This window comes from Otolemur garnettii, unplaced genomic scaffold (genome assembly GCF_000181295.1).
Source record: "Otolemur garnettii isolate 467f Iridium unplaced genomic scaffold, OtoGar3 scaffold00051, whole genome shotgun sequence".
NCBI classification, from domain to species: domain Eukaryota; kingdom Metazoa; phylum Chordata; class Mammalia; order Primates; family Galagidae; genus Otolemur; species Otolemur garnettii.
The window spans coordinates 465,842-482,407 of record NW_003852446.1 but is presented as its reverse complement, the minus strand read 5'-3'; the positions used below and the strand labels follow the sequence as shown (position 1 = coordinate 482,407).

At 39.4% G+C, this 16,566-nt stretch overlaps 1 protein-coding gene and 1 pseudogene across 5 annotated transcripts in view; both read right to left on the bottom strand.

The window, feature by feature from the left end:
* Positions 1-16,566, bottom strand: part of GLRA2 (glycine receptor alpha 2) — a 192,475-nt gene that overhangs the window by 11,384 nt on the left and 164,525 nt on the right. The window lies entirely within an intron of this gene.
* On the bottom strand, positions 333-881 carry LOC100948625 (annotated as a pseudogene).

Genomic DNA, 16,566 nt, shown 5'->3' with positions numbered 1-16,566 from the left:
GGATGCCCTCCCACAACCCCGAGTACAGCCCCTCCCCCACCCCGCAACGCCGGGCGCTCACCACACCTGGCTACTTTTGGCCAGCTGAGGCCAGGTTCGAACCAGCCAGCCTCAGCGTATGTGGCCGACGCCCTAGCCACTGAGTGACAGGCGCTGGGCCTATTTTGTTTTATTTTATTTATTTATTTGCTTTATTTTTTTTATTCTTTTTTTTTTTGCTTTAAGAACAAGATAACTTTATTTGAAACAATGGTAAAACAGGAAGGAAAAACTTAAGTAATGCTCTGAAAGGGCCCCAGGGAAGGACCTGTGGCTGTAGGGACAGTCCCAGTTCAGTTCTCGTTGTTGCTGCCGCCCAGGGTGAACTTGTCGAAGATGTACTCGGCCAGGCTGGATTCGGGAGCCCCCAGGCTGCGCAGGTTGGTGAGGTAGCCACCCAGCTCCTTCAGGGTCTTGACCTGATCGTGCAGATAGTTGGTCTCCAGGAAGCTGCAGAGCTGCGCGTCGCCCTTGTAGCTGGCCTGCTGATGCAGGTCCAGGAGGCTTTGGTTGATATTTTTCTGGAGGTGGAGGGCACACTCCATGGCCTGCAGGCCACTCTCCCAGTCGTCGCCGTCGGGCTTCATGATGTCGTGAAGGCGGATATGGCCTCCGCGCTCGTTCTGCAGCTCCATCAGGGCCTCAGCACGTTCCTTATGCTCCCCAGACTGGTGCAGGAAGTAGCCGGCAAAGTGCTTCAGGGCCACGTTGTCTCGATCGAAATAGGCAGCCATCGAGATGTACACATAGGAGGCGTACAGCTCCAGGTTGATCTGGCGGTCAATGCCGGCTTCACAGTCAACGTGGTAGTTCTGGCGCATCTGGGAGGGTGCGGTGGCCATGGTGGGTGGTGCTGGCGTCAGGCTCAGGCTGTGGATTAGGCTGTGGAAGCGGTGAAGGCGACAGGAACCTCAAGGCAAATGGCGGAGGTCTGGCAGGTAAGCTAGCGGAAGTGAGCCTTAAAGCCGTTGGAGGCGGAAGTGGTAGTGGGGGCCGGAAGTGGTAGTGGGGGCCGGAAGCTGTACTGGGGGCGGGGCGCTGGCGTTGTTGCGCTGGAACTTAAGAGTCGGACTTGCAAGCAGGGAGATGTAGCACTGTCTGGGCTCTGTTGGATTTTTAATTTTTCAGTAACATTTCTAGTGTGCAAAGATTTTGTCTTGTCCTCTTATTCTTCTCTGTAATAGCCTGTTCTCATTTTGTAAATCTAGTGTCTTCCTTAAAATTCTAAGAAGATGAATTTTTATCTTTTCTTGTTTCCTATGTTTTATCTTTCCCCCTCCTCAGGAATAAATTTTGTTTCTCATGACTTCCTGTTCAGTTTCCTCAAATATCTGGTAAACCTTTCTCTATTTGTGGTTTGAAATCAAGGACACCTCTGGTAACTGAGTAATTAGCATGAATCTGATCTACAGTTGTGATGTCCTTTCACTAATAGGCTTCTCCCTGGAATGGGAATGGGGAGAGTGTCAATTAGGGAGTGATCTTCTTCTTTGGGGATAATGGTTTGCGTCTTGAAGATATGATAGAAACTATCCCAAATGCCAAAAGCATGACATTTCTCTGGTATTGAAAGCCTTTAGTACAGCTGGGTTCTAGGTAGATGTATGCTTTCGTGTTATTTCCCTTCTGCTGTACAGTTCTGTAGTTATTTCAACCCCTTTTCTAATTTGTGTGCTTTCCTGGTCAATTAATTTACTGTATTTCCAGTGTGGTTTGGGGAGACGTGAGAGAGTCAAATGCTGGTGATGCTTATGCCCATTGTGATTAGGGCAGAAAATGGAGGTGGAGGATGGAGGGCCAGTAAGGACAGAGGCAGGGTGGGCAGACCTGCTCTCAGAGTTGACTGAAGTCTTTCTGCAGTGCTTCAATTTTGTTGACTGTGTTCTTGAAATTTCCTGGGATGAACTTTGATTTTCTGTTGTAGTTTTCCCAATTTTTCAGAGTTAAGAAATCTGATAATATCTGTTTTTCCTATCTTCCGAGAACTCTTCACAGTTTCTGGTTTGGTAATGGTAACCTTTTGTGTGTTTAGCCACTACCATAATTCAATTATCATTAAAATTATTCTTAAAAGTTCAAAAAATTTTCTCAATAGGTAATATGTTCACATGGTTCTAAAGCCACATAGTTCTCCTCTCTGAAGGCAGTTAGTGATTACTTAGTTTTTTCATTATTTTCAAAAGTTTCTCATACTTCTTCAAATGTGCATGCTTCTTTGCACTTATGTTTTATGTTGCTTTGTCATATTTCTTCAAAAAGTCTGTTAGCTCTTTGATAACATTTTAATATAGAATTGGCTTTTTCTCCTGTGAGAAAAACCCTCCCTATCTTTTCCTGTAGTCTCTTGCAGGTCCCTGGATAATGATTACAGTGCATCTGGCTCTGCTACTCGGTGCTCTTCCAGTTCGGTTCACAGGTTTTCATATTGAAATTTACCCAAAGTGCTTAACTGGAGGTGCTTCATCTGACTCAGATGATGACAACCTGGGTTTTGAACTGCATTAATTTTTTTTTTATTTCAGATTGATATGAGAGTACAAATTTTGAGGTTATATTGTTTTCATTTCTAAGGTAAAGTTTAAGTTATAGTTGAGCTCTTCACCCAGGGGATGTACTGAACATCCTCACATTTTGCATATTAGGTGAGATCCCACCAATCACCCTTCCTCCCCTACTCCTCTCCCTCTCAATAAACTATACTTATGTTTTTCTTTCCTGTGGGCACATAGTAGTTGTTTATATAGTAATAGACACATAATTGTCAATTGTATATATTTATGGGGTACTGTATGATATTTCAATACATGTATACAATGGGTAATGATTAAATTAGGATAATTAGTATATCCATAACCTCAAACTTTTTCTTTATGTTGATGATATTCAAATTCTTCCCTTCTTGCTATTTGGAAAAAAGACAATAAATTATTGTTTACTAGAGTGCTATAGAACACTAGAACTTATTCCTCCTATCTAGGTGTAATTTTTGTTTGTTTGTTTCTTTTTTTTTTTTTTTTTTTGCAGTTTTTGGCCAGGGCCCGCTTTGAACCCACCACCTCCAATATATGGGGCTGGCGCCCCACTCCTTTGAGCCACAGGCACCGCCCTCTAGGTCTAATTTTTTATCTATTAAATAACCTTTCTCTATCTCTGCATCTCCTCTACCCTTCCCAATCTCTGGCAACCACTATTCTACTCTCTACTGTGAGATCAACTTTTTTTAGCTCCTACAAATGAGTGAGAACATACAGTATTCCTCTTTTGTGCATGACTTATTTTACTTAACATAATGTCCCTGAGGCTCATCCATGTTGCCACGAATGACAGGATTTTGTTCTGTTTTAAGGCGGAATAGTATTTCATTCTGTGTATATACCACATTTTATTTATTAATTTATCCATTGATGGACATGTAGGTTGATTCTATATCTTGCCTATTGTAAATAGTGCTGCAAAAAAAATGAGAGTGCAGCTATCTTTTCAAAATACTTATTTCTTTTCAGTTGGATATATACTCAGTAGGGGAATTGTAGGATAATATGGCAGTGAGGAATCTCTATGTTTTCTGTAATACTTTACATTTACACCAACAGTGTATCTGAGTTCTCTTTTTTCTGCATCCTTACTAGCATTTGTTATTTTCTTTTTAATAACAGCCATTTTAAATGTTAACTGTGGTGAGATGATATCTCATTGTAGTTTTGATTTGCATTTCCTTGATGATTAGTGTTGTTGACCATTTTTCATATACTTATTGGCTATTTGTTTATCTTTTTTTGAGAAATGTTTATTCACATCCTTTGGCTGTTTTTAAGTCAGATTACTTGTTTTTCTTGCTATGGAGTTGTTCAAGTTCCTCATATATTTTGGATATTGATCCCTTATTGGATGGATAGTTTGCAAATATTTTCCCCCATTCTTCAGTTTGAGCTGGGTTTTAGTTCAATGCCTGCAATCAGTGTTTTAGCCAGGAAAGCCTTTTGTAAGTCATTAATTATCTACTCTTATCTAGAAAAGAAAATAAAATACCAGTAACAAAAAAATACCAGCTCTCTATTTTACTATTTTTGTGGGTATGCATTTAATATTGTAGGTCTTGGGAAAGGGGATAAATATGTTTTGCAAGTATTGGAAGGATGTGAATTGTGTGGAAAGAGGGGAGACTGTGGCAAAATATATTTGTCAAATATGGCTAATAACAATATCTCCTATCCATGTGGTTTTTTCAATGTGGCTTTGAGGTATCTCATATTGAAATTTGGGGGTCTGTAGGGGTTTATGTCCTCTCCCTTTGAATCTAAGTAGGCTGCGCCTTGTTTGTAACTAATGGACATAATGAAAGTGACACTGTATGGCTTCCAATGATAATTCATAAAAGGAGACACAGCTTCTACCCTGTTCACTGGCACACTTGTTCTTGGAGTCTTGGGCCACCATACAAAGGTCTAACCACCCTGAGGTTGCCATGCTGCCAGGAAGTCAAGCCAAATGGAAAGGCCCTGTGTAAACTCTGATTAGCAGTGCTAGTTCTCCAGCCTAGGTGCCAGACATGTGAGTGAACAAAGGCAGCAATGAGCTGCCTTTCTCTTCTCTTAGCCTCCTGAGATATATGATCACTGCCCAAGGCTGCAGCATCTACCCTGTCTTAGGAATCATGTCACCAAGAACTGTAGTGTAATGACATGTTGATAGGGTATGCAACTCCTGTTTGAAAAACATCTTAACTTCATCTCAGTAATGATGTAACAGCCGGAGACTAATGTCATACCCGATGACATTCTCAGGGGCATGATTTCAGAGAATCACATTTACTCATCTGCCAGTCTCTTCTCTGTTCCAAAACCAAACACACATGTGCTTCCTTTCAAACTAAGTATCTGAACCATACCAGAGGGATAAATTAGTGGGCAATCTCTTTGAAACTGGATTCAGAAATGAATACCTAATATATGCTCAATAAATCCTTAATAAATCCTTGTTTATTGCTTAGTGGATTTTTTTTCACTTTATAGAAATATATTCCAGTAGCTAGTAAACTCAAGCTCACTTGAATCATGATTTGGTCAAAATAAAATGATTTGGGTGGAGCCTGTGGCTCAAGGAGTAGGGTGTAAGCCCCATATGCCAAGGGTGGCGGGTTCAAACCCAGCCTCGGCCAAGAAGCTGCAAAAATCTAAAAATAATAAAAAAAGTAAATAAAAAAGGAAAGTGAAGGAGAGGCATTTAAAAATAAAATAAAATGATTTATACTTAACTTTTTCTATGATATCGACATTTCATAGAGTTCGATGTGTTTGTAATTGTATACAGTTTTAGGAAAATCAATCTAAACTAAAAAAGAGAAGAAATGATCTCCACAAATAAATATTCGATCAGGTTTATAGAGGGAGGGTAAACAGTGGAACCACACCTATGGAGCATATTGCAAGGGTACATGTCAAATCTAAGTACAGAATATAAATGTCTTAACACAATAATTAAGTAAATGAGGTGAAACCCTATATTAACTAATTTGATCTAAGCATTCCACATTGTATATAAAATCAGCACATTGTGCCCCATAAATGCATTAATATATATGATCTATGTGTATATGACTTAATAAAAAAAATTAAAAAAAAAACTGTCCTGGTTAGAAAAGTGAGAATCGCTGTCCTATGAGGTAGTTTAATTATTTCAATTTAAAATGATCAGTGAGAGGTAAAACCCCATATGGCATTGTCTATAAGAATTAACCCCAGGTAGAGGACTTGACATCTATGTTTTGATTACTTTCTTAAGTGAAGAAATTGGCAGAGGGACAAAAAGTGAATGGGAGAAGTATCTCTTAGCTATACCCGACCCTGCTTCTCTTGCTTTGATGAATTAAAAACTTTTTTTATAGCCAGGCCCTCCACCTGAAGGTTTATACCAAATCTATCGATCTATTATTTATCAACCATCAGCAGTAATGTTGAATGACGAAGCTCCTATTATAGGGAGGCACTGGACTTGGCTCTGGAAGCACAGTGATGGGTAATATCTACTTAAACTTTGGATACTGTGGGTATTTTTTTTGAGGGGGCAGGCATAGAGAACTGAATAGAGTATAATATGAGAGATATTGTTGAGAATAGGTGGTCAAAGATTCTGGATTTTGATAGCTGATTTCTATTATTTTCACTCAACAGAGAGTAAGATCCTGGTTGCCTGTCATCTCTGTAGCCCTATTTCCTAGTACATTGCCTGGGTTATAGTCATTTTGTTTGGAAATGTTCCTTCTGAATCTGAGTAAGGGCTCAGAAAAGTAGTGCTTGCTGGGAGATGAGAGGGATAGCTATTGCTTCCTAGCAGATATCCCTCTCTTTGCTAATTGCAGTCCTTTCTGTAGTCTCTGGATCAACCTTCCCCCATAAAAGAACTTCCCTCCCATCCCTCTCACTTCAGATTCCATAACCTGGATGTCACGGAGGAGCAGAGGAAATTACTGAGCTAGAATATGGAAGGCTTGGATTGAATTCACATCTTTACCACTTCCCAAATTTCTGAGTTTGGGACAGTCCCTCGTATTTTTGCTCTTCCATCTCCTCATCTTTAAAATGAAGAGATGGGACATTTGGCCATTTTCTGAGTTTGTGAATATAGGACTATAATACTGGCTGGTATGTTTCCTTGAGACTAATTTCTAGCTGGTTAATATGTTTAAGACTTTTCTTCCCAGCCAAGAAGTAGATAGTATGCAAATAAAGGTCTTAATGTTTTCCTCTTAAACCTGCCCTAATACCTTCTGCCAGGTTCAGCTTTGTGGGTATACATACTATGTAGTCACACAGGGGCCAGTGCTTAAAAGGATCCTATGCATGGTTTAATGCTCTATAATAGCCATATTGGAACTCATAATAATTTTTGAACCCAGGGTCTACGTTTTTTCATTTTGTACTGGGCCCCACAAATTATGAGGTTATTCTCTGCCTTCTGCTGTAGCAGAATCCACATCATTAGTCCCCTGCTTCCGTTCCCAGGCTTAATACTTTTCAATAGTTTCTCATCTGTTAATAACTATGCCATGGACCCCCATGTCTTGTCTTATACTTACTTCTCTCATGGGACTTAATGACCTTTGAGTATGTTCAACTGCTTCCTTTTGTTTAGAATACCCATCATCTCTTTTCGCCTGGCAAGCTCTTTCATGTCCTTCAAGATTCTACTCTGCCATTATCACATTCGGAATGTTTTTGCTTGACCTCTGAACTTGGGCCATAGATTTCTCTTAAGCTCCTGTAGCAGCTGGCACATGCTCCACAATGGAACCTCTGTATCATATTATACTTAGCTATTTACTCGTCTGCCTCTTTCATGTAACTTTCAAGTGCAGGGACCCAGTCTCACATTATCTTGATATCCCCAGTATCTAGGGCAATACTTGGATGAATCTCCCTGTATTGAATACTTATATAGTAAATACTTGAATGAATGGTAGAAAAGAGTCTTTTGTAATATGAAAAATCATTCCTTGCTTACTTTTTATTTGGCTTATTTTTGCATATTGGATTTATATAAAATTAGAACAAACTTAAAGTCAACAGTGTCACTCAAAAACTGAGGTATTTATGATCTATATTTGAAACTTCCCTTTTTTTGCCTAGTGTTAAGCTAGTGAGCAGACAGGTAGTGTGAAAATTGCATTCATCCTTTGAAGGATTCATCCTTTGAAGAAAATGCATAATTCTTTGCAAAGAAAATAAATAGAATAGACAGACACTATAGAATATAAACATTTTTAATTTATGCATCTATTTGTAATTCAAAATAATACAACTAGGTAAATGAAAAGTCAGTATATATTAGAGATAGTCAAATATTTCACCAAGTAAATTAGACCTGATCAAGTATTGCCCATAGCAAAAGACTAAGGAATACTTGCATAACATCAGAGTATTTGAACTCATATGCCATTTATTTGGATTTGGCAAAGAAAGTAAAATCCCCATAAATCTAGGGTTATCACAAAACATTGATTTTAAGTCTTTAAATTCTTATTAATACATCATTCTCTTCGCAAATCTCTTAAATTAATGCCTGCTTTGTGATGCAGTTAGCTATCACTACACAAAATCTCCTTCATTGGCTTGCTCATACGTCTTGTTTTTACAAGCCTCTGCATAAAAATAAAATGGCAATACGACCTCTCATTCATAATAAACTTCACCCCCTGTAACAGGATAAAAATGAGTGGGCAAGGGAGAACAAACAGAACTCTGTTGGGATATGAGCAGAAATCCTGAACTGATGTTGCCACAGCCTATATATGGCTGAGGTGACAGCATAGGGAGTTGATCTGGGCTGGGGCTCTTGGTTATCCCTCGAAACCCATATTTTAGTTTTTCTCCTAATGGTGGACCTTCCTTTAGTTCAGGGTTAAGTTAAGCACTGCAGGATATTGACATTGGAGCCAGATAATTATTTGCTTTTGGAAACTGAGCTTTGCATTTGAGGATGTTTAGCAGCATCCCTGGGCTCTACCCACTAGATGCCAATAGCAGAAGTCCCCTGAGTTGTGATACAAAAGTGTATCCAGACATTGCCTAATGTCTCTTTGAGGAAAAAAATTCACCCTGACTTGAGAATCCCTGTTTTAGCTGGTCACATGGAAGCATATGGAGAGACTGCATTTTCTAGTGTTCCTTGCACCTATGTAGGGTTATACAACATATCTAACATCAGGACATTGAATTAGCTCAAGCTTTAAACTGGAATCTATTCATTTCTTATCATCCTCCAACTCTACATCCTTGTCTGAGCCACCCCTTAGTGGCTCATCAGAATCATTCTCGCCAGAATTATCACAGTAGTCTCCTACATGGTCCTCTGACTTCAGACCCTCCCTCCCAGCAGTAACATCATTCTCAACATAGTAACTAGGAGCATTCTGTTAAATTGCAAGTTCAGATATGTCTTCTTCAGCTCAAAACTCTCCAGTGGCTCTCACCTCACAAGTCCTTGTAATCTTTTACTTCTTAGATCACAGCTCTTGCTGTTCTCCCTCGAACCTAGGAGTAGGCACACATATTCTGTAAAGGACCAGGTAGTAAATTTTCTAAACTTTATGGGACATGAAATCTTTGAAGTCTATATGTTTTTAATGTATTAAATATATGTTAATTCTAATTTTCTATAGTGAAACATAGACTTCACTGTATTTTGGACTACATCTCACCTACATTACCATATTTTTAAGGGACTAGAAGTAATTCTTTAAAAATGATCATTTGGTTTTCTGCTCAAAATCTATAAAGCAGAAATGTTTTCATTTAATGTCAGCTGTATTCTTACAGGGTAGTTTAGAAATCAATAACTTGGTTATGATATTTCAATTCCTCAAGGGGGAAGCAATGCCTTGCATATGGAAATTCTTTCCTAGCAGTTTCTGTCAATTCTGCTCTAGCTAGAGTGCTCAAAACACACACTAAATTCTAAGAAGCATGAAGGTGAACATCTTCCATCTGAAATATGAGCTGTTCAATTATTAACATCATTTTCCATCTGTTTAAAGTACAAAGTGAATGTTGAAACTGGAGGGGACAGGTGATTGGAGGATGAACTCATTGCTATACTCAAGATAATAACAACAATACCATCAATGACAAAACACACTAAGCACTTGCTTGCTTTCTAACTTGGGTAATCCTGACTGCCAAAGTCTCAGGCCATTAGCATGCTTTAGTCTCTGTATACACACTTACACATTGGTGTCAAGGTGGTTATTGTGTGTAGGATTATCTGTTGTTTACCTGGCATCACCACTTCTGTAGAAGCCCCTGCCTAAGGCTGGGAAGAGCATTTCCCAGCATCCTTTTCTTGATTGGTTCCTGGTTAGGGTTTGCCAGTGAGAGAAACTTAAAAGATCTAGAAGGTGGAAGGGAGGCAGTATGGGGAGTTGGTGGGGGCCAGATGACGCTGCTTTATTAAACACAGTGTTATTCCAGATCTTTCTGTGGACTCTTACTTCATAATCTTTCTTTAGTAGCTAGATATTGTGGCTTCTCTGATTTTTTTTGAACACCTGCTTTTTCACCAAGAGCTTCATGTTAAAGTCCCATCTTTTAGCTTTTTAAACCTTCATTCTCCTGGTTACTCCTCCTCCATTCATATAAACCTTAATTTCTAATTTCTATATTAAACTGGTAATACTTGGTAATACTTGGTAATACTTTTAGTGTCTCTATTTTCCTGATGAAACCCAGATGGATACAGATACACTGGTATTCCAGGTTTTTAGCTACAAAACACCATTTTAATGCAAGTTAATATAGTTTTCTTCAATTAAGAATGATTATTATAATATCATACACTGGGAAGTAACAAGGATAAAGTAGACAAAGGCCTGCACTTATAGTCAGTGTGGGATTAGGGGAGGAGGTCTAGAACACGTAGAAAGAACAATGGTTCTCGACTGGTGTCAGTTTTGCTCCCCAGGGGACATTTCGCAATGTCTGGAGACATTTTTGGTTGTCACAGTTAGGGAGAAGGTGTTTCATTGGCATCTAGTGGGTAGAGGCCAGGATGCTGCTAAACATCTTGCAATGCACGGAACAGTCCCCACCACAAAGCATGAATTATCTAGCCTCAAATGTCAACATTGCTGAGGTTGGGAAACTCTAATATAGAAAAATGACTTTAATATAATGTGGTATCTGCCATGGTGAAGGAACACACAGGTCACCAGGTATTAGGAAAGAGGTAATGTTATGCTAGTGCAATGAAAGGAAATTTAGATGAAATTCTTTCTGTAACAACATCACATGATGCACTGCCTCTGTCAACGTGGTACCTTTCAGTCATCTTAATCATGGAAAATTTGTTACAAAGGACAGAAACCCACTCGCGCAGCTTAAACAAATGGAAAATGTCTTTACAAAATTACTATAAGAAAATTATTGTAAGAGAATGTCATGAGTTTTCAAGGAGGCCCACAGACAATGTTTACAGAGGCCTGTCTTTATTATATCCAGTTTTGATATCCTAGGCCCTAGAGGCTCCAAGCAATAATATCAACCTTCCAAATAGCCACTTCTTTCTTTCCTCTCTTCCCTCCCACTGCTCAATTTCTGCTGGAAGGAGCTCAGAGGGAGGGGAGTCTATGCTGTTTGCAGTCAAAGTTTTGTGAGTTGTTTGTTTCTGCAGGGGTGCTCAATAAGCTTAAGAACTGAGAACTCAATCAATAGATCAGATCTCTGTTTGGTCTGGCCCTTGCTGCCTTCCTACAAACTTTGAAGAGACAGGTTAGGTTCATGATGAAATCGTCCAGGTGTGACTTGGAGAAGTGTTAGGAGGTTTTGAGCAGAAGGTGAGTGAGGCATGTCCTGAGGAAAAAGACCTCTGAGGGCCATCCCATCGTTCCTTTGCACAGCTGCAGAACAAACATATTTCTCCAGGTGAAAAAACTATAAACCTGCTTTCTCTGGCCAACGTTTTTCCTTCTGAATTTGAATGATCTTGGTAAGCTAGCTCTTCTTTAATGAATATGGACTGTAGGTTCTGTTTTAAAATTAGCAGTAACTGAAGCAGGTGAACACTGTAAACCATCAGGAGGCACTTCCCTATTGCTTCTCCCAAGGACATTCAAAGCAGCAGAATGAACAAGAAAAAGAGTTTATACTCCATTTTTCTGGCTTATTATTCAGTTTTGTATATCATCTGTGCCCTAGCTCTCTTCTACTTTCACTGCAACCAGTTGTTTGTTCATTAGCACATCAGCTATAGCTTCATGTAAGCAGCTCTTGCGAAAGGAAAAAAGTAGAGAAGGAAACAGGAAAATAACAGATGAGACTTTGTTTTTGTTTTTGGTGGAGTATCTGTTGTGCATTTCTAAGATCTCTCCTTCTCTCTGCTTCATTACTATGGTTACCATATTTAAGATTTCAGACAGAAAATTTGTCAGTAGGCCCAGGGGGAAGATTGATTGCAGTAAACACCGAAGACAGAGATTGGTCACAATTTGAAAATAATGCCAGTATCTGTTGATATAATTGTTGACCAACTGAGTTCCTAGTTAAGGAAGTGTGTGTGAAGGTATGTAACACAGTACTTGGCACATAAGGAGTCAGCTCCCATTTCCTTTTCAAACTTATCAATGTAATAGTTGTAATCAGAGGCAAAGACAACACCTTATGTTGTTCTAAGACAACGTTTCACAACCTTCCCAATGCCGCGGCCCTTTAATACAGTTCCTGTGGGTCATGACCCACAGGTTGAGAAACGCTGATCTAAGAGGATATATTTTCATAGAAAATGGACTTAACTTCTGCGTTTGTTTCACTTTCTTTCCCCTCAGCTGTGTGCCTTGTAATAAGACAGATGTTGTGTGAAGCTGAGAATGCCGCAGGTTCAAGTCTGAAAATATACGTTACTGACTGACTCATAGGCATCATAGTCCTCAAGTAGGGTGTCTGTGTGGGTAGGTAAAACAAAGGCGAGGGGCTTAGTGAGTTTAAAGGAGGTTCAATAGTTAGTGCAAGATACACCTCCTGTCCCTGTCCTCACAGCAACTAAATAAAGATCCCTGCCACCAGATCTGTGACTGCCTCCTAAGGATATCTGAGAAGGTTTAAGCCTGAAATGCTTTAGTGAACTTGCTTGCCTGGCCTGCTTCTTCCCAAAATCACTGAAATATTTTTTTTTTATTTTTTATTTTTTATTTTGTAGAGACAGAGTCTCACTTTATTGCCCTTGGTAGAGTGCTGTGGTGTCACAGCTCACAGCAACCTCCAACTCCTGGGCTTAGGTGATTCTCTTCCCTCATCCTCCCTTGTAGCTGGGACTACAGGTGCCTACCACAACGCCCAGTTATTTTTTGTCTGCAGTTTGACCAGGGCAAGTTCAAACCCACTACCCTCGGTGTATGGGGCCAGCGCCCTACCCACTGAGCCATAGGCACCACCTGGCTTTCAAAATTTTTTTTCTGGGAAATATCACATGATCTCACTTATATGTGGAATATAAAATAATCAAAGTCATAGAAGCAGATAGTGGAATGGTGGTTTCCTAGAGCTGGTGGGAGGGGAAAAGGGAAGATGTTGGTCTAGGGGTTGTCAAGTTGGTATGTAGCTATGCAAGGTGAATAAATTCTGCATAGCCAATAATGTCAGCCATGTGACAATACTGTGTTGTATACTTGAAATTTTCTAAGAGGGCACATTAAATGTTCTCAGGAAAGAAAGAAAAAGGAAGGAAGAGAATGAAAGAATGAGGGAGGAAGGAAAGAAGGAAGAGAGAGAGGGATCCTGGGCTCTGAACCAGATGCCCCATCTCCCTGACATGGGCAGGTCAGGCGGGGAGGGAGGGAGGGAAGAAGAGAGAAAAATAAAGAAAGAAAAACACTCATTGTGTGAGGTGATGGATATATTAATAGTTTTTAGAGATTATTTCATGATATCATGATATGATATTATACATATCAAATCATCAAGTTGTACATATTAAATATATATCATTTCTAGGAGTCTTTTGAACTTTGGCAAAATGATTTAAGTTATTCTGGAAGAATAAACATAGGAAAATAAAAATTGAAACAAAAAAATATCATTCATAATTGTCAATTATATCTGAATAAACTGAAAAAAGAGAAGACAATTTAAGGGTGCATACATAACACACACATGCACATATACACAAACATTTTTGCTGTGACCCAAAATAGGAAACATATTTCCATTATAACCAGGACAGATACACTCCTATGCACATTAATCTATCTAATGGAAACAAAACCTTGACAGAGTAGTATTTTTCCAAAGCAGGATGCACTCTTATTTTTTGTTGTTTGTCCTAATTTTTAGTTTTTTTTCCAAAAATTCTGGTGGTGAGCCACTGAACTGACTTCGTGACCCTTGCATCAATCTTACCCCACAGTTTGAAAAGTATTGCTCAAATAGCCTTGTTTTCTTTGCTGTCACTATTCATTCATCAAATATTTACTGAGTATCTACCAGATGATAGAAATGTGCTAGTCATGGTGAAATCGGGGCTTCCACTTGCATGGAAGAGTCCTGGTGAAGAGTGAAGAGTCACATGTTCTGTTTAAACTCACTGCAGCCATTACTATCATGCTTGAGAAAGTGTTGAGATTTCACAAGGAGTCTAGAAGACCACCTACCATGTGCCGTGCAGCGAGGCTCTGGGATTTTCTATACAGTCTTAAGACTCTACCCAAGTGTCCTCAAACTATGGCCCGTGGGCCACATGCGGCTCGCCTAGGACATTTATCCGGCCCGCTAGGTGTTTTTGCCACCCACTGCCTGTCCTGCTTAGCAGCCGACTCGTCCTGGGGCCTGCGGTCGGGCCCTCCAACGGTCTGAGGGACAGTGAACTGGCCCCCTGTTTTAAAAGTTTGAGGACCCCTACACAGCTTTCAATTGATTTTAGTAGGAAGCTAGTAGTAAATGCTTCCATGTCTTCCAGGGTTTCTCAGGAGACAGAACTCTCTAATAAAATCCAGTATTCAGGGGTTCTGAATTTACTTTTCTACTTATCCATTCACTGCCTCCAAGATAGAATTTTGCCCTGGATTGCTTGCCTCCAGGATAAAAATGCAGAGCAAATTACAAGGTCTTTTATAATCAGACCCTAATGAATTGTTCCAGTGTCATTTCCCATCATTTTGCATTACATATCCTATGCATTAGCCACTCTCTGTTCCCCCAATGGCCCCAGACTTTTTCATGTCTTCATGCCTTTCCATGTGCCATTCTTCCTGTTCAGTGATTATTTTTGACTTTTGCCTTCCTGCTGAATTACAATTCACCCTTCCATCCTCAGCTCAAATTACAGCTCCCTCCAGGAGGTTCCTTTCCTCTAGATTTCTGCTACTTCCATGAAGCCTTAGCCACAACTTTTTTCTGTCCTTTTAATGCTTGTATTTACTGTGTTGGATTTTCATAGTGTAATTGTGAGTCTCCTATGAACTAAACAGCAAGTAATTAAATTAATCAAACTAATATATAAGATAATTTAAAGAGTCAGATGACATTTTACATGAAGAGCTCAATGATATGATTTCAAGCAGTGAGCGGTCCATTCCTTTTCCCACAGATCTGTGGATTGGGGTAGAAATCAGATGTCAGTGGGCTGGAGTTTTAAACAGTCATAGCTGTCCATATTTAAAGTGTTCCATATAAGAAGTGGCATGGCTTCTGATGACTTAGTTCTGGGTGTTTTTCTACTTTCAGACCCCTGAACTGTGGGCCTTGACAAGAAACCAGAAATTTATGTAGCAGACATTTCTCAAATACCAAGTATGTACCAGACACCGTGACAGGCTTTTCATATTGAAAGATGAATAACAGCGTCTGCTGTTTAGAAAAATTCTGATGATATTTTCCTGAGGGTTTAAAAAAAAACAGGTTGAAGGAAGAGAAAGAAAATATTTAATGAGTATTGGCTGTGTGCATGCAAGGTGCCATTTTTCGCATGCATAATCTTGTTTGTTCCTAACACCAACCCAGGAGAAAGGGCTTTATTAGACCCTTTCTGCAGATAAAGAAACTAAGACCCAGAGTGGCTCCAAATTGCCCAGCAAAAACAGCACTAGCCTAGATTTGGATTCAGCCAGCTGGACTCCTGGCCTTATGGTGACATAACCTTATGTCACCATGCCATGTTTCTCTTTCATATTCTCATTTACATTTTTTGGAAGAGAAAAGGTATATATTTTTAAGAGGATGAGAATTCAATAGCAGAGTTATTTCAGAAAAGAGTGCTATAATGAAACATGTTCACAGTGTACTTGGCTGGGATGAAGAAGGCTGGCTTTATGACAAGGATTTTTGTTAAGTTTTTTTTTTTTTTTAATCAATCTGTCTTAAAAGACAGGAAGTGTGAAAGAGCATTGATGATTCTATGCTGAATTCAAGCATTTGAGGTCTGGCAGCCAGGAACTGGCTGTATAACATCCAGCAAATCTTATAAACTCCCTGTGGTGATATCACTGCCAAACTACCATATTTTAAAGCATTTTGTGTTTTCCAGAATAAAGTTGTATGGCTATTTAGAATGATTGTTTTACTAAAACACATGCATGCACAGTGCATTCTCGTTAACGAAGGTGAAGCTCCTTATTCTAGCATGGATTCTGTTGCATGACATTTCAGATTGTTTTCTTCTTGTGTATGTGAACACAGCGGTAAAAGGGAACCTTCTCAGAGTTACAGGAAAACATGTTTCATCTGGTTCCCATTTGGTTCCCAGCAACAGCATGCTAATCTTAGGCTACTGAACTAGAGTTAGAGCTTACTCTTCTTAAGAGAAACCAAACAATCAGCAACATAGAATTATATGATTGAAATCTTTCACAAATGAAAAATAAGTCAAATTTATTGAAAAACATAAGCAGCCATACTAACAAACTTAATATTTCTTGCTGAATGAAAAATTATTTAAGATCTTGGGCTGGGTGTGGTGGCTCACGCCTGTAATTCTAGCATTCTGGGAGGCCAAAGCAGGTGGATTGCTAGAGCTTAAGAGTTCAAGACTAGCCTGAGAGAGAGAGAG